This window comes from Puntigrus tetrazona, chromosome 16 (assembly GCF_018831695.1).
Source record: "Puntigrus tetrazona isolate hp1 chromosome 16, ASM1883169v1, whole genome shotgun sequence".
NCBI classification, from domain to species: Eukaryota; Metazoa; Chordata; class Actinopteri; order Cypriniformes; family Cyprinidae; genus Puntigrus; species Puntigrus tetrazona.
The window spans coordinates 3,191,940-3,211,939 of NC_056714.1; the positions used below are offsets into that span (position 1 = coordinate 3,191,940).

General features: G+C 39.0%; 1 pseudogene; it reads left to right on the forward strand.

Moving 5' to 3' along the window:
- Positions 1-20,000, forward strand: part of LOC122360341 — a 128,452-nt pseudogene that overhangs the window by 95,366 nt on the left and 13,086 nt on the right.

The following is a 20,000-nucleotide window of genomic DNA, read 5'->3' on the forward strand; positions in this document are numbered from 1 at the left end:
TAAGCCAGGCCGACAGATCCATAAAGCTTTGATGAAAATCTGTAGAAAACAAAGCATGCCTCCCAGGAGGGATCGCAGCACCCTGAGCTCTGATTTTTCTCCCTGCTCTATCACACAAGGCTGCGCTTAACACACACACACACACACACACACACACACACACACACACACACACAGGCGGGTAATAGGAGCATTCATTTAGTATTCAGGTGGAGGCCCTGTCTTCTGTTTGTCTGATGTTATTACTTATTTATTATTCACAATGCATAAGCTGGGCTCATTGGCGTCGACGGTGCCTCGCTGGTGGGCGGGTGACTAAGGATAATGTGTATTCTCCGCAGATAGGCGGCAGGGCCCCAGCTTCGGCTGTCCCCTTTAATGGCCCAGCCAGATGCCAAAAAGAGGGGGATGGGGGCGACGGGACATGTGAATTCATGGCACGTCTGTTCCTGACAACGCCTCATCCCGTGTCTCATCTCCTTCCAAGACCAGTGGCTGCCACTTTTGTGCTCCCTTCGTATCCGATTGATTGACAGGCGTGGAATGGCGGATGTTTATTATGAAGCCGATCTGTGTGTTAGTGTAGGACGAGGTAGGAGGGTGATTGACAGCTTTGTGGTGGTGCTTGAAACAGCCACTAGTCAAACTTTATACACACACACACTCACACACACACACTCACTCACTCACCACCCTCTAGTCATTTTGACCAGCAGCTGGTGACTAAAGCCCTGGGCCCAAAGCAGGTTCTTTCACTTCCCATGGCATCTTCACACCCATTCGCTTTCATCAACACTCGCTCACGGACAGATTATTAATATTGCGGTGGTTGTTTCCTCACCTCAGTCATCAGGAAAGCACATGGATCGTTCTATAATTTCGGTATATATCACATGACTATATATTTTCTCTTTTATATGATTGTTGCATTCAATAGCATTTTGATATTCCAAGAGAAATTAACTGTAACTGTATGCCACTGCACAAGTGCATGCATTTAAAGGAATAGGTCACCCCAAAATTTAAATTCTGTCATATACAGAACTTTTACATATCTTATCTTGAACCTGTCCTCCAACTAAAAATGGCCCACTCCTGATCCTACCCACAGATGATTTAATCATGATTTATATGGCATATGCATTTTATGAGCACTTATGTTCTCTGGGAACGAACCTATGATCACTTGATTACATATCATTATATAACGCGAAACCCGAATTGCTATGTTAAATTATTATTAATAAATAAAATCGTTTTAATAGTGCACACCATAACATGAGAGGACACGTAAAATAATGTTTTCAAAATGTCTACCACGGAGAAAATATCACATTATTATGGTTGCATGGTGTTGTGATAATTATATTATTTTTGTATTATTTAATTATAATTTTTATATTATTTAATTTAATTTTTTTATTATTTAATTATTTAATTTTGTTGACATAATTGACAGAATCAAAGAAACATATTTTTCTTTCATAGTATAAAGAAGATTAAATTTACACTCAATTTAACAACCATTTTCTTCTGATTGATGAAATAAATGTAACTGTATTTTGATTAACTCTTTAGAATAGAGAACACTTATTCACTACGACTTTACTCTCAATGAATTTCTAATTTGCTGCTTATTAATAGCAAAGCAGTTGTTAAGTTATTGGATAGGATTGGGGATGTAGAATAACGTCATGTAGAATAAGGCATTAATATGTGCTTGATTATTATTAATGAACGACATCCGCTCTAGTAATATGCATGCTAATAAACTAGGAAGAGATACTAAAATAAAGAGTTACTCCTTTTTTAAGTCATTATTTTCAACTCAAAAGATGATGGATAAAACTGTATTTTAAAGGATAATTTCAAGCGAACTGAAAAAAAAAAAGGATTTATAAAATATTTGCGTGAGATTATAAAATGCTTTCCGCTAATGGAAAGGGATAAAAATTGTTAGATTATTAATTATCATCAATGGACGTGAAATGTAGGCATCGTGTAGTAATTAGGGCAGTCGATAGACTTGATGAATTAATCATTTAATAAAGTCATATATTCATAAATCTTGTCAGAAATACATTCTGGTGGCCCACTTTGAAAGTTAACATGACAGGCTGGCTCTCTCCAAACCCTAGTGAGCTTTCTCTCTGTCTGATGCCTGCGTAGCCGCTGCCATACCATTACTGACTCAGAATGCTGCAGGCAGAGCGTCAGTGTGTTAGAACAAATAACACTCCTCGCACAAATCACACAGGCGACTCTATTGATTCCAGCTGAATTTGATGTTAGCATGTTGTTAACAACGTCCATCCGTTCTGAAAGACGCATGTGATGTTGCCCGAAAATGTGGCCTAGAGAAAATGGATCCTAAGAGCTAGTCAGCCTTCGCATTAATAAAGCGGCTTATGATTTGTGCGGTGGTGAACAGTTCGTTGTCTGCTCCTAAACAGCATTTACCATCTTGTAGATGTTTGGCCCAGCAATTTTAATAACTGTAATAAACACGAAACAGGTCACCCTGATCTAGAAAAGTGGTCTTGGTGCAGTGCAAAAGCCTTTTAAATGAATGACAGCATAAAGGATGAATAAACACTGTATATAGTGCTTATGGTGCTTTTCCATTGCTTGAATCGTGCGGTTCACTTTTGGGGGTTTTCCACCGCGCACACTGATTGGCGGAGAGAGAATCGTAACTACCTGCCGAGACACACACGGAGGCGCTAGATTTAAATCGCAGCCGGCGAACCAACTTTTTTTTTAACAACCAAAAAATCTTTCGCGGTCCGTTAGGAAATACGGTCGTTCATCTTGTTGATAGCTGAGCAGCTAATCGAAGGCGGAGCTTGATGGAGCGACGCCCGAATGATAAGCGTTTTCCAGGAGACACGGCAGTAGAAGCGGCGCGACTATAGCGACATGCGGATAATCCACTCTAAAGCGTTGTACTATACGCGGTGGAAACTCAAATCGAACACATTCATTCAGTCAATTATTCAGAAAATGTGTCTGATTTGAGCATTTAAAGCTGTTGGTATCTGGCAACCCCAAGCTTAAAAAGGTGATGGAAGTTTGTTGAATAAGCGGCACATCACAGCCGATATGAAGTTGTTTTATTGCTTGATGCCTGACCAATGAAATTTGCAGCACTACAGATATTTATGGTACTATTTCCCAAATTCAAGCGTACATTGGCCTCTCGAGTTCGCCACACTTAAAACTTCACGGATGTCTCTTTAATTATCCGCCTTTTGCAGCACGTCTGTGATTTTCGGCTATGCTGATTTGTTTTGCTGCAAACATACAAATACGCTTTGCGTGAAGTTGCAGCATTATTAGGGCAGAGCCGTCTTTAGCCACAACCTTATGGCAGACAATCAGAGACAAAAGCTGGAAAATGACAGGTTTGGCTATGATTTATTTGACAGGATAGCAATTTCTGAAGCCCCCTCAGGCATGATTTCCATATACGGCCCAGTCTGGGAGGTGTTGTGATTGCTTCTCAATCATCCAAGGCAAACACTAATTAGATTTTATTTTGGTCTGTGGAATGAGAGGTCTCTGGTATGGAGGGCTGTCAGTTTGTGTGATCAGCTGAAGGCTACTCTGACACTTTCTCATTCTTTGTGATTGGTCGTTGAGTTGAATATACAGCAATCACGCTCATGACACTGGAGTTTAACCTGTTTTTGAGGCTTGATTAATTACCGTCGGAGAGCCTCAGGTGCACTCGCTGATGGCCGATTGACCTGTGAATGTGTGTGTGTGTGTGTGTGTTTCCAGACAGATGCTGCCCTGATGTATGACGCGGTACATGTGGTGGCGTGGCCGTCCAACAGTCTCCTCAAATCACTGTCCCTAGCTCGCTCCAGTGTAATCGCCACAAGCCCTGCGCTGGAAACCGCTTCATGACGCTCATCAAAGAGGTACTGCACATCACGCTGCTCGCTAAGAGCATGCTGTTTATCAAAAGATGTTGTGTTGTTTTAGCATTGCCATAAGGTCATAAGCATACCCAATAATACAAATAAATACAAAAAAAGAAAAAAACAACTTTAAATAAATGAAAATGTTTATTTATTTGCATATGTCATTATATATATATATATATATATATATATATATATATATATATATATATATATATATATATATATATATATTTTATTATTATTTCTTTTTATTACTGGTTGTAATACAAGTAAGTACAGAGTCATATTAATTAACAACTTGTGATTTATACTTTTATTAAGCAAATAAAAATTAACCACAATTTTTTTAAATTATTTTATAAGTGTATTTTTTTTCTTTTTAAGCTTTACGACCATTTTCAACATAGATAATAACAAGAAACGGTTATTGAGCAGCAAATCAGCATATTAAAATGATTTATCACGTGACGCTGAAGACTGCGGTTCACGATGCTGAAAATTGATTGCCATCAAATAAATAAATACCATTACCAAAATAGAAATCAGTTATTTTAAATGTAATACATATGAACACTCTCAAATAAAATGTTAGCAAAAAGCATTATCCGCATGCTATGTCACAGACATACAGCGCATTACCATAATCTGCCATACTTTACTGAGAATGTACATCAGAAGTCCACCAATAAAATCACCACAATCAGCTCAATTGAATGCTGAAAATGCATTCATTTTCTCCACTGATTAATACAATAATGCTGCCATGATTAATAGAACGTGAACATCACGTTCTTTTAAAATAAACGTTCAGCCGCGGCGGTAATAACATTAATTGCGCCAGTCAAATTGCTTCATGAATAAAGTGGTTTATCTGTAATAAAAAAAAAAAGAAAGAAGGCTTGTTTGTCTTCACTGGAAGAAATTGAGAAAGCTCTGCAGTTTGCCCTTGCGTGTGCGTTCATGAATGTGCGTTTGCTTGTTTCTGACCTGGAATACCACTCGGTGAGAGCACCGCTGAAGAAGACAGCAAATTTATCTTAATCTCTGAAATGATTCTTCTCCGTGCTATTTTCAGGAAAACTAGGACGGCTAATCTGAACTCTCCTGTCATTCTGCTGCCTATATTTAGTCTGACTAAAACGCCGCCTTTATTTGCTGTGCGTGATATCTTAAGCAGCCAGCTAAGACCAAAGGCAAAGCGAGGGAGATATAAATACATAAAAGCAAGGTGGTCTTCTCTTCATAAGCCAGCACATAAATTGGCCCAAATCTCTGCTGCTTGTTATGACCCTGCCCGGACCCCCTCACCCTCCTTTGGATCTTCTCTGTCTAGACTACAAGTAGAGCCCGGGGCTGGAGAAAAGGCTGGGAAAGCTGTGCTGAGGTTTTTTGTTGGAACAGATAATTGGAGGAATGCTTAGTCTGATGACATTTCACTGGCTTTGAAAATGCCAGAGCTTTAATATAGATGGATACCTGGCACTGACCTGAGAACAGATGCAAAGTTTATAGTATACAGGTTACTGCAGTGGTTGCCAGGAATTTAACTACAAAAAAACATATATATATATATATATATATATATATATATATATATATATATATATATATATATATAACAAATATATAGCAAATAATATTAATAAAAATATTGTACATTTTTATGGATTGATAAAATATTAAAAACCAACATAGTCAAACTTTAAAATCTGCTTGCACTGACAGCCATGATAAAAACATAGGCTGTAAAGAGAAAGCAACATGTTGATTCACCAGGTAACTTTCCACAAGCAAACATACAGTACATTTAAAAAAAAACCTTAAATGCTTTGGATGCATATTCATACTATTTTGTAGAAAGATGTAAAATCTTTCTATTTTCATGTAAGCTACTGTAGAGGAAAAAAACATATGGAAAAGAAATGGCATTGCTATTTTATTTTTTACATATGTTATTAGTAAAAAAAAATAATAAAAAAAAAGTTTACTTTTGCAATCATTGTTGCATTATATGTCAATGGTCACAATATATCTTTTGATGTTTTATTCAAAAGTTTGCATGCCTGCATACCATATCTCCATGTTCTTTTTACATGCTAGTTCTTAACAAACATTTATTTTGTTATCTTAATTTGTAAGGCCCTATATGGTTCAATCCATGTTAGATTTCAGCATGGTTCCATATCCATCTTAGTGCCAAAAATACACATGTAACTCAAGACGAAAACAATATCATTTTGGATGTTTATATTTTACATATATTACATTTATTTTTGATTTGTCCATTTTAAGTAACTAAATGTCTCTCACTATGGCTCCATGTGATTTTCTTTTCTTTTTACATTTACCCATTGTCAGTGGTCAAAAACCCAAGTAGTTCCAGGCCATGACTCATGAATACAGCTTATGAGAAGAGTGCTTTCTTTCTTTTCAGTGGATTTTGAAGAGCCTCAGGTTGAGCATGAGGTGCTTTTTAAGCTACTTCACTCAAGCTTGCTTTTTCACTTGTTTGATTAAGATGAAATACAGACTGGCAGTAACTGATTCAGTATTGAATCAACACTGATTTTAGACATAACACTGAACAATTAACTTATTTTGGTTAACTTATCTTAAACGCAGTATGTATTATTTATTTTAATTGCATCTATTATTTTAGGTTAATAATTAAAATAATTAAAAAGGCCATTTGAAACATGAAAAAAATAATCAGATGACTTGATTTGTTACCAATATGTTTAGCTCGAGCACCAGAAAAAACAACTTATTGTGAGTTATGTAAATGTTATTATTAAATAATAAAATCTAAATAAAAATAAGAGCTGCATGAGCCAATGGTGACGAAGCCCATCAGGGCCCTCCAGAATGGCGAGGCCATCTAACTATAAAAGTGGGCATTTCGCCATAGGATCTCAGATCAATTCTCTATCAGCAACCACATCTTCCCTTTACTGATCTACAGGACTTGAAGTCACTTGCCTTTGATAACGCCTCACTGCGAACAAGAAGCTGACTGTGTGTGTCGCTCTGCTGTTCCCGACCACTCTTCAAGCCTTCAGCATCCTGCATGGATATCAGCTCATCCCCTGCTGCCATCTGGCGAGCCTAAAGCCTAAGAGCAAATTTCTCTGTAAAAAGCAGCAGTGTTGTTACAAATACCGATGGCCACTCAGGAGTGTGTTTCTTGTCTGGGCAAGTCAAGAAGTCACTCTGACCAAGATGGGTTGTTCACACATGAACATGAGTCGTCTCTCGATGCACTCAGATTACAGATTTCTGTCAGAAAATGACGGCCCTTGCACCCTCCTATTTTCTTCCTCCAAAATGACTTGTGAAAAAAAAAAAAAACAGAGGGGCAGAGAGAATCAGTGCTCGGCTGTGTGAGCTAATAGCAACGCTCACAACGCTCACATCGCTCTCACTTATTGAGCATCCAGACCGTGTCCCTGTCAGCCCCTTGAAGCGACATGGTTTTGTTTGCGCGGAATCTAGGACAGACTGATAAATGACAGCATGTCTATAGCAGTGTCAGACACGGAGGGAGATGTCAGGCTCTACCTGTGCAGATTCCACTGACGTCAAACCAGGAAGGGATGCTGAACTTTAGGAGCTGGGATCGAATTGGTCTATGGCACAGACTGTCTGGACAAATAGGACCTGCTGGGGAAAAATGGCTATAAAAAACTGCACACACTGGATGAGTGGTGGCTGCACACCTCTGCCTGCCCACTGCCATCACATGAAAAGTGGAGGTAGCTAACCCCTCAAAGCCTTGCAGGACAGTGTCTGCCCCTTGCTAGATCGGTTTACTCCTCTGTTGGGCAGGGCGGCCTCAGCTCTGCACTCTATGGATGTGTTCCAGGTCTGTCAGGCAAAACTCCTCCCAAACCGTGGATGAGTCCAGACCTGGCCCCTGCGATTCAGCGTTTTTGGTTCCTACCTTAGTTCAGAGCAAGGGCTCTCACATCCTGCACTCCGGTGATGAATTTACTGGCAAAGAGGGTGTACAGATGGTTTTGATAGCTCTCAGAATAAGTCAGGCCTCTACTGCCATTACTTCCCAATAAGGATGTTTTTGTCTGGTTCTGAAAGACACTTGCTTTTCACATCCAGGTACAGACGATTATTGAAATTACGCCTTAGAGGCAGTGGCATATCAATAAGCGGTTCTGTCCTTCGAACTGTCCCTAATCTTGTGTAATACTGATGGCTTAAGGTCTGAAAAAACATGTTAGCTTTCATTGGCCAAGGACAGCCCATGAAACTGTTTGACAGACGTCAAGAACTAATTAAACTAGTTTGTTTCATTCGAAAACTGGATGTCACGTTTCAGAAGCGTGGAAATATTCCACAATAACAGACCAGTGTAAAACTCCCAGCTGCAAAATTTAAATATTTCACATACTTTTTGAAAATGTTGCATTTAGTTGATCCTTTAGTTCTCATTGTCACAGTTGTAAAAATGGCAGCTTTCTTGTTTCGTGAGGGTGACACAATATCTTTGTTTTTGTTTCAGGTGGAATGTTAAAGAACTCAACGCTTAATTTCTCCCAGAAATCCTGTGTAATTCTACCAATCCATCACGACTTTTAAACTCCTGAAGTGTTCCCACTTTTGTATTCCATATGCATCATGCAAATAATAGTAAACATTCCATGGGCATAGCGTTTTTGGCTAAGACTAGACTGTTCCTAGCCCCTAGCACTTTAAGTGCATGGATGTAGCTCTCTTCCTCTGAGGCAGATGGGGAATCTGTATTCTAAATTACCTCAATGACTGGCTTATCATTGCCCAGTCAGAGGCCAAGCTAATATCAAGCAGATCCTTCTCCTCAGCCACTTAGAGTGCCTGGAACTCAAGCCACTTAGAGTGCCTTGGGCTCAAGGTCAATTTTGCCAAGACCTTTTTGTCTCCCAGCCAACAAGCTTTGTTCCTGGGAGTTTTAGACTCTCAGTCCACATGAGGTGACAGTCACACCAGCACGTACATTGACCATACAACAGCTTACAGCTGGCAACATTATTGTCCCCTACAAGAGCTGTTGGACAGGGCTGTTCCCTTCCATGCTCAAAGTTTACATTGCAGCTATAGCAGCTTTTCAGGCTCCTATGGCTGAGACAGTCTAATGAACTGGAACTGTTTGAATTATTTGTTTTCTAAGAGGATCAGAAGACTTAATCTGTCTCAGTTCCCTGTGGTCCCAGTAAGGTCCTGACAACTGCTGACAGCCCTCAAAGGGTTCCCCCTTTGAGCCACTACACTCTCTGGACCTAAAAATTCTATCATTTTTAAACTGCCTTTGCTACTGACGTTAGCATCGGTTAAATGAGTAAGCCCTGCCTGTATTGAGTTTGGCCCTACGACTCCAAGGTCGTACTAAAGCCAAGGCAGGGATAAGTCCTAAAAGTGCTATACTACACCCGTTTATAGGCTGCCTAGTCATTGGTTCATTTTAATTTACTGCATGAACCAGTGGCTGTGTGGCAGTTATACTGTGTAATTGAAAGGTTTTCCAGTCCTCGGAAAAAAGTTTTTCCCCATAGCGTCTAGTGACACAGTAATCATTCCAGGTATCTCAGAGAGAACTGAAGATTACACATTAGTAAGTGAGTACATTTCATTTTTGCAGTCTGAGCTGCTCAATCAGACCTTTACTGAGATTTTCAATGTGATGAGTTGATAACCACCAAAAATGCACAGTAAAGAAATCGTCTATTCTGAAGATAAGATTTGAAAATCACATGTGGACCTTACATGTCAAAAGAGGAAAGAAATCATCTGTAGTTGGTTTCTGGTTGGTTATAATGAATATTTTTTTACACCTCAGGCCCTGGGGTGGTTTAACCAGACGGATAAATTTCAACAGGACCAATGGCCTGAGGACAGATTCCGATCTGGATGTAAGTCAGCCTGAAGGAGAGGGGCTAGAGAAGGTGCTAGATTCCTCTGCTTTCTCATGTCTGTATTGTCTTTATACCTGCTGTCCTTCAAAAGGACAAATGTGTAATACACCAGTAAATACACACACTCATCCACCCACCTACTCACTAACAGACAATAAAGAAAAACCCTCCCGCACATCTACACAGTGTAGCTTTTGCATCTTACCTTGAGAGAGCCTCTAAGCAAACCAGTGACCTCTATAGTTCTCTTCCATGCATTATCTATGCTCTTCATGAATAATTTGTCTCCTTCATTAATAATAAGGCCCTCAGTAGCCCTTTAGCCTTATGAAGACTGAATTAAACAGGTGATTTGCAATTATTAACCTTTGTACTACAGGCGGCGTTTTCTGAAGTACTTTGTTTTCTGATGGCTAGGCCGTCGTGAAGCGTCTGCACTTGTCATCTTGTTTTGAGTTGGCGCAGTTCTCCAAGAGGTCCTCTGAAGTAAATGAGAGAGAGGAGGGAATCACGGATCGCAGTTCTCTGGTCCACTGAAAGCAGATTCTCATTTACTCTCTCTCTTTTCCATCTCTTAGTTTTGCTCTCTTGTGCATGATAACATGGTCTTCACATCACTTCCCTTTAAGCCTCTGCATAGATAATGTATCCCAATAAGTAAAGAGAGCCACACAACATTCACTAAAACTGTATATGGATTCCAATTCTTTGGATGCGTGATTTGGATGTTGGAGGGAAATGCTCTTTATTGTGTTATTATAGTATTCATCACTCTTTACTTATATCATCTCATAGATTAATGAACATATAAAGTGTTTTTCAGATTGGGACATGGGATCCTGTGAGTGGCTTGAACATGAAACAAGGAAAACCAGAAGGAAAGGCAGCCAATGTGTCGGTTCTCTCTCCAACAGATCACTGGTGGTGTGTCTACTATACTGGTAAATTATTTTTTCATTATTTTTACTTTGCCTTTCTTTTACCATCAAAAAGAAAAACATTAAGAGCATATTTAAAACATCAAATCAAATCTAAAAAAACATTGCAGTTAATTCTACACAAATTTTGCATTAACATAATGTGTGTGTGTAATGTGTGTGTGACAGAGAATAATACTGTACTGCTTACACTGCACGTATATTTTTATCCATTTGCTATATAATAGAAAATTTTATATTTTTATATATATGTGTGTGTGACAATGTGTAAACATACTGTATTTATTTGAGAAAATATTTGCAATACATGTGTGTGTGTTTATGTTTTTACATTATGTCTGTGTGATAAATATGCTGCTTACAGAACACACACATTGGGTAAACAAAACATACATTTTTGAATGCAATTAATCACGATTAATGGTTTGACAGCACTCATTTATTTTTGGTCAGTGAAATGATCCTGCATTTGTAGACTGTTACAGCATTATTCACTGCTGTGTTCCTTTTCTGTGTTGTTTGCTATTTACCTCTATTACATTTTAAATTATGTGGTATATTTTAATGCAGTATTCTCATAAACTAAGTAGTCTTTTAAAACAGCAGACCAGCGAAAAATCTGTTCCACGTATTGTTGCTCCTTCGCCCTCTTTTCTGAAAGTTCTCTGATATTTGGAAGCCAAAAGGCAGCTCACTCTGTGTCAGATTACACTATCATACACACACTCGCTGAGTGGTGAGAACACTCTGAGGTTTGTGGTTTAAGGCTGTTCCATCCATTCGGTCTCTCACGATCAATCAGGAAAAGCAACTTTGTTCCTGTCATCTTTTTCAGATGAAATACACTGAGAAAACTCTTCAATTTCTGTAAAGACAATTGTACTAAGCACACTTTTCTTTGGAAGGAGCTCCACTATTTCTCGCTTAAGTGAGTACGGGTGTTTTCCCACCACAAAAGTTCCTTCAAGTGGGCTGATTAGTATAAAAGAGCTCTGATGCACTTTTGAACTAATATTAAAAGAAGTAGACTTTCAGTATGTATATGTATATATATATATGTAATCAGAAATCTACTTTAGATATAACATTGTTATGCTCGCGACTTTATTATTATTATTTCATATATATATAATGGCTTAAGGGAACACTTTTTGCACTTTTTTGGAGTTGAGTTTTACCATTTTTGATTCCCGTTCATACAATTTCCAGGTCTGGCGATAGCACTTTGGCATAGCTGCACAGATCAATGAATCTGATTAAACCAGAAAGCATCGTTAAAAAAAAAGTTTCAATATTTTCCTATTTAAACTTTTCCATATTTAAACTCTCTTCTGTAGTTGCATCATCTACTAAGCCTGATGTAAAAAAAAAGTTGCGGTTGCAGGAACTATGCATCGATTCAAGCATAATAATGGAGAAGGAACTTTGCTGCTGTACCAGGGCCGGCGCGGATTACCAATGATCCAGGCCTAATCGGAAGCTGGTAGCAGTGGTGAAACAAACCCTCAAGCCCTCCCCATGGTTGGGAGTGCAGATGTCGATGTCCCCTCAACATGGGGAAGGACTTATCCCTCTCTCATTTCTGGTCACCCTTCTCCTGCAGCTGGCTTGGCCTTGCATGTTTGAGGTTTCCCTCTTTAGGTGTTTTCTGTGGCGGAGCTGGTGTAGAAGCAACGCTTGAGTATACTCAGTGCCAGCTGAGAAAATCCTGGTGCCGATGCTTTGGACTCCATGCGGTGCAAGATATCGTGATAACCTCCGCCTGAATCTGTACTGCCAAAATGCTGTACTCACGCATTGTCACCAAAAGAGGCTGGTCTGGGGAGATGAGATCGAGAAAGCACACTTGTGGCATCGCTCATGTGCGCCAGAGTTCAGCTCAAAATGGGCTCCTACACCACCGTGGGGACATCACATGACAACACCGTGACTTTCATCACTCATAAGTGAAATCAGTCACTGTGACGGTTCACTGCATCAACCTCCAGGTCAGAACTGCACCCTTGCGCCGGCGTTTGGGTGTCATGGCAGTGAACTTGCAGGATGGCCATTAGCTTGCGGCGGTGTTAGCCTGGCCAGCAGCACCATGAGCGCCAGCAGGAATGGAGCTGATGACAGCTCACCAGGCTTTGGGCGGGAGAGATGCAGACAATTTCTGGAGATGGCAGCATTTTTGCGAGCATAAATGCACCACAATCCACATACTCCACCTGAGAGCTATCACACTGGCCCTTTAGAGACATTGGGAGATGCCTAAGGGATCTGCAGAGAGAATTTCTAGAAGGGATCGGAGACCGTGGGGACTAGTCTGGCGAGGTATTCCTGACACGTAATAATCTGTGCCAAACGTTTTTCGTTAACCAAGCGTAGCAAAGGAGAAGTAGTCTTTTTCTGACTCACCCACTCCACCATTTTCCACTCTCCAATTTTTCATCTGCAGCACTGCCAAGCTCATGTGGTGATTAGGTTGGGTAAATCGATACAGTTGAGAGTGTATGGATAGTGTAGCTCAGGTCTTTTTTGAGGGATATAATGTAAAATGTTTTGAGTTAATTTTAATACTTATTATTTGGCATTTTTGAGCACAGATTGAGAATTTGTTTGAAATACTGGGAGCTTTTTTCCCAAAATAAATATATAGTCTACCACCACTATCTTTGCTATCAACTTTGTTGATTTAATCCTATTTTTGAATTAAGGACTTAAGAAATATTGTAGAGTTCCTTTTGTTTGTTTGATTTTTTTTTATGGGTAGATTTATATAAAAAGAGGTTGGCAATCTTTGTGCTTGATACATTAATACAAGTTGTATATATTGCACCATGTTTATTTATTCATTTATGTTGCTTTCTTATTTGAGTAGTAATATATTGCAGCACTTTTCGCCGAATTAGGATTTCTTAACTTTCCTAAAACTTTTAGAGTTTAGGTTTTGTTCTTTATTAACATATTATCAGTGTGTTCTATTCCTGATCCCCAAAGTGTATTCCAATGTTGTATTTTTTTACTCACTCCTGGCATCATCATACTTCATTTGTAGATGTACGCCACTAGAGCTGTAAATCTGCAACACTGTTGGCTATAATTTATTATTTCCTGTAAGCTAAAAGCAACAAATACAGCAGAACAAATCTAATCTGTTTAATTACTTGCCAATGTCGACTGATACAAAACGCTTAACTGACACTTCATTGAGTGACGAATGGTTTGTTATGGTAGGAATGCTGTTGATTTATGGTTCAAGACTTTATACTTTAAGGGATGTTTATACTTCACTCTAAATTAATAAAACAGATTATGTGAATATGAAGAATACTTACCCAAAATGTAGAAAGCAAACTGAAAGGACTTTATCTAAAATAGAAATGCATACACTTTTCTACTTAATTGTATCCAAGCATATACGCAAAATGTTTTTGATCTGCTTGTCTCCAAGTCACTATTGAAGAAATCACATCAAAATATTCACAAATGTCCACAAACTTGCATTTAAATTGCCTTTTGATTGAATTGATGAAAACAAGAATGACAACATGGAGGTTAACGGAGTTTGAATGTCACAGGAACCAAATTCAATCCTACATTTTGACATTCCTTGTAAACTCTGCATTTCCTGAATTCCAACGTCTTCATTTTTGTCACTTTTTTGATCATACAGAACGATATTCTATGAGTCAGAAAATGAAAAATATCTTGCTGCTTTCATGCTTCTAAGTACTTCACAGTTGCATCAGTCACACGTTTCTGATGATGGACCTGCCTATCCAAATGGTACCTTCTGTTTCAAATATTGTAAAAAATATATTTAAATTAAAATATATGCAAAGATTTCCAGTGTATAGAATTATTAAAACAAGCATCAGGAGAAGCTTCCAGCAAGAGGGAATGGACTTTCTTTACTGCCACTTAGAAAAGCCTAATTTATTTCCTAAGTGCTGAGACAAGTTAACATTTAAAACTCTAAATATGAGATATGAGTTATGACATTGGTGATGAATTTAAATATTTCCTTTTGCTCTAAATATCTGGCATTGTCTAATCAGCCTCATATTAATAATAATGATAAGTTATTTTAGCGCTATTGTTTATGAGTTTTTAGTTACAACTAATGATAACCCTGAACAAACCTTCCAAACTGTTGAACTTAAGCTTAGTGTAGCATGGAGTGTTTTCATTTTCAGTGGCTTGATCAGAATGCATTAAATACTACAAACTGCTGGTTGCCTGGAGTCAGGCAGCCAAAGGATCAAAGCTGTCATGAGATAGAAAAGGGCGAAAATGTGAGCAGGAGGACTGCTGGGAGAGGGGTGAATGCTGGCCAGGTGAATGTCAGTCCTTACATGAAAGTTTAATGCCCTCAGGTTTGCCTCTGGAAGCCGTCATTGTGCTGCTGCGGGAATGCAGAATTGTTATTAATAGGCTCACGAGCAAAGCATTCTGCTGAGTTGCTCTGAGAGTTCTCTAAAAATAACAAAAGGTAGAGTTGAGAGACCTTATCACCTTAATAGGGATGCAAAACTTATTCACTCTTCACCTTTGATTTAATATAAGGGCATTTTTGTACCCTTTTGAATGTGCCAAATATTCTGTCAATAAATGTAATCAATCGTATTTCTACTTAGAAGAATACAACACCAAATAGTTTGTTAAGTTAACAACTGAATTAAGAAAACTATCCATGTTTTGCAATTGCAGAGCTGCACCACAGAGTGCAATTGCACACAAACTATTTAATGCACCGCTCAAAAGGAGTGGTATAAATGCATTTACACTATGTAACTTAAGTGCATAATGTTGATATGCACCAAATTTATATACTACACTTTTTTTTTAATATGCATGTGTGGTTACTTATGTACCTTGCTGCATGTTTCAAACCAATTCAAACTGTACACTTTGTACCTGAGATCTTATCTTCACTCAACGCCATCACTATGTGGGCTACTAAACAAACTTTTACTGAATACACTCACTGGCCACTTTATTAGGTACACACTTACTAGAGCAGGGCCTTCAGAACTGGTGGTACTAAGTTAATCAAAGGGACTGGAAACATTCCTCAGAGATTTTGGTCCATATTGACACTTGTGGCATCCGCGCGATTGCTGCAGATTTATCGACCTGCACATCAATCACGAATCTGACGTTCCACCACATCCCAAAGGTGATGTATTGGATTGAGATCTAGCAGTGACTATGGAGGCCATTTGAGTTCAGTGAACTCATTGTCGTATTCAGAAAGCAGTCTGAGATGATTCACGCTTTATGACATGGCACGTTTGCCTGCTGGAAGTAGCTATAAGAGATACTGGAGTACACTGTGGCCATAAAGGAAGGACATGAGTCAGCAACAATATTCCAGGTATGCTGTGGCGTTGACACGATGCTCAATTGGTACTATTAGGGCCCAAAATGTATCTGAAAATATCCCCACACCATTACACCACCACCAGCTTGAACCGTTCATATAAGGCAGAATGGATCCATGCTGTGTTGTTGGTGATACCAAATTGTGAGCCCTACCATCAAATGTTGCCAGCAGAAATCAAGACTCATCAGACCAGGCAGCATTTTCCAATCTTCTATTGTCCAATTTTGGTTGAGCCGTTGCTGGTTGTAGCCTCAGTGTCCTGTTCTTAGCTGACCAGGAGTGGCACCCGGTGTGGTCTTCTGCTGCGTAGCCCAGCCATCCGCCTCAAGGTTAGTGTGCATTTAGAGATGCTCTTCTGCTTACCTTGGTTATAATGAAATTAATAGTTATTTGAGTTACTGTTGCCTTTCCTATCCAGCTCGGAACCAGTGTATGGCCATTCTCCTCTGACCTCCTCTGAAAGGCATTTGCACACACAGAACTTTAAGCTCACTGGATATTTCTTTTTTTCAGACCACTCTCTATGAAACCCTAGAGATGGTTGGCTGTGTAGAAAATCCCAATAGATCATCAGTTTCTGAAATACTCAGATTCCAGCCCGTCTGGCACCAACAACCATGCCACGCGTTCACGCAGATCACTTAAATCACCTTTCCTCCCCATTCTGATGCTTTCGGTTTGAACTGCACTTGAATGCACGTCTTGATCATGTCTACATGCCTAAATGCAGCCAATCACGCCAGGTTGCTGCCATGTGATTGGCTGATTATAAATTTTATCTCTTTCTGAGCAGTTAGACAGAACAGGTATGCCTAATAAAGTGGCTGGTAGTGTATATAAACCAATACCACGTGAAGCTATAACATCAGTATCATTGTTTAGATGTTTTACCATGTTAAACTTGATTTTAACTCATAACATGATATTCCCTAAATAATTGTAGAGGAAAATGTGGCTATATCAATCAAAATTGATGACATACAAATTAAGTATTTGCTTGAACGAAGTTTTAATGCCTCTAATTGCCGGCATTTTTTCTTCAGTTCTGCAGGAAATGTATTTGAGACTACTATATTATTTCACGGTTTTTACAGTATTAGCGTATATGTTGAAAAGCTCAGGCGGAGATAATTTTACCTGAAACTAGAAACAACATATATCCAGTCAATCTGAGAAATTACGATTTTCAGATAATGGTTGCCAACGTGTTAAGTCTGTCATCAGATGCTTCAGCAAACAACTACTGTAGGCTTCTGAGAATAGTTTACTCATACATTGAAATACAGTTCCATTTTTCTTATTTTCTTATCTTCCAGGATGTTTTGTTCTCCGGGTCTGCGTGATTAATAGCTGAATGTTTTCCAGCATCCCCAAATTCAAGGCAGCAGTCTGGGGTTGCTGTGATTCAGAAAAACAGCAGTGCAGTGTCGTGTATGTAGATTTCCGACTGCATTTAATAACCCCCTTCAACCCCCCAGATATTTCTCAGAGTAACGGCTTCACATCAAACTGAAGTAAACTTATTTTTAAAAGGTACACAAATGAACCAGTATCGTTTGTTTCCAAAGAGTCAAAATATTCCTATTTTTAATTAGATGGCGAGTAATGGAAGGTGACTTAGCGCACAGGGGCTGCTTCTCTCCCATCTGCTGAATGGATTACTGGTTTAATTAGACTTTATTCTACTCAATTGCTCTTTTATGAATTTAGTTTGATATGTTGCTGTTCCTGAGGAGGCTGGTAGTGTAAGTGTGTCTGAGGCAGGTTGGATTCTTCTTAGACAGGAAATGTAACACAATTACATTTTACATTACATTTGCATTTTATTATGCTTTTAGCAAACACTTTTTATCCAAAGCAACATTTTTAATAGAATAAACATCAGTTATACTGATATTCTTAGCACACAGTGCTATGTTTATTAAAATGCAAAAACTAGGATTAAACTCTTCCCATTTTCTAATACATCTAGCGTATCAAAATCTGGTATAAATTACAGTTTGATGTTGACAAAACAGAACTAAACACAGTCTGTCAGTGTATTTAGGCCTGTTTGCACCTAGTGTCTTTTGTCCACTGTCATCAACTTTCCAGGAGCTTATGCAGTGAATAGAGCTTTCTAGATCTTTCGATCTAATGTTGTGAAAATAATGGTCTTAAGCGATGTACTCGGCTAGGCCTGTGGCAGTGGAGTCCCACCGCTTAAGCGAACATTTAAGCATACGGCCCATAATGTTTTGTAATGCAACTAATATCATCCAAAAAATGTTGCGATGCGAAACCCCGTCTTAATGGTTTTTCAAATGGATTTTTTTTTTTCCTTGAAATGAAATATAATATCCTATTTTGTCATTTGATTTGGAGTGTACAATATGATCCCTGCATCTTGACAAGGTTTTGTAGAGATTATACAAAAATGCATTCGATATGAAACTGATCTCCACGACAAAGTTGCTTTTTTGATGACTTTTAACAAACTTTAGAAGCGTTTTTGAGGTTGCAGCAGAAATTACCCAGACATCTCCAGATTCACATTGTTGATCAAAGGAGGTCTGTAATGCAAATAGCGAGATTTTCAACTAGCGTTAATGAGGGCCTCTGGCACTTGAGAGAAAGCGCAATGTATCTCCTGCTATTTTTCTGTGAAACATTTCCTACAAGTACTTCAAAGTATTCCAAAGCGTTTTCCAGATATTAAGATGCATCTTGTGGGTAGCTGTCCTGCCCATCCCAGCCACTGCAGCGTTCTGACCTTGAATGATCTGCTTTCTTGTTGGCGTAAACATGCGTATGCACTGTAAGAGCGGGCTTTCAAGCATCGCTATCTCAATCCCTGTCTTTCATCACAAATAGACATTTTAGCTGGAAGAACAGAGAGGGCATTACTTAAATTATTCATGAATGCGTTTTTAAAATGATCTCAAATGTTTGGTAAAATCATCGAACTAATTAAAAACCCATTTGCAAACAAGCGCCCTCAGCTTCTGAATGATATATTGGCTGCATGAGCCAGTGAATCTCATGGATGATGTTTGAGCTCAGCGCTCTAAATGAAACCAATGAATGTAAAACCATTTCAAAAACAAAGCCAAGTGGAAAAGAAAAGAAAGCCGCGGCTGCTCTTCAAGTGTTCAGCTTCAAGTCAAAGTGCTATGTGTGTTTAAAAGCTCAGACAGTTGAAAATATTGCTCGCTCACTGCTTGAGCAGCCCTCTCCAACTTCAGCACTGTTTCCATGGAAGCCACACATGCACAAACAACACTCGAGCACAAAGAGCTCACCCAGGGGTTGTGTGACTGACTGGCTTTGTGGCCAATGAATCTAATCCCAGACACGCTATAGGCCTGAAGGAGCATCCGAGTCCAGTGCTCATAAACTAAGGTAAGCTCTGACTGAGCTGGAAACAACACAGGTTCCTGTCCTGCCGAGTCAGCCTAACATCTCAGAGCTCCATGTATCAAGCTCTCGTTGGCTCTGTTTTGATTTAGAGCTCTGGCCAAAACCTCATGCACCGAGAGCAATGCAGTCAAGCGGAGTCATGACCAGGCATAGATGAAACATGAAACTAGATTTTGACATTTCTCAAAAAAAAAGCTGTGACTGCTGCATTCACATAGAAACTTCGCCAACGTGATGCTATGGTGATTGCATTTAGCAATACTGCAGTTGCCAAAGGGTTCTGGCTGTATGTTGCTGGCGGTATTCTGCATTTATATGCAGTTGCTAAAATTGTTCTGGAGTGGTTTACTAAGTGGTTACTTAGTATGACCCATTTCAAAGAAACCCAGCCCAAATCTCTATCATATTCTGATCTTTAGATATGTATTAAGTCCTTCCTTAATTTTTGCCTTCCCAG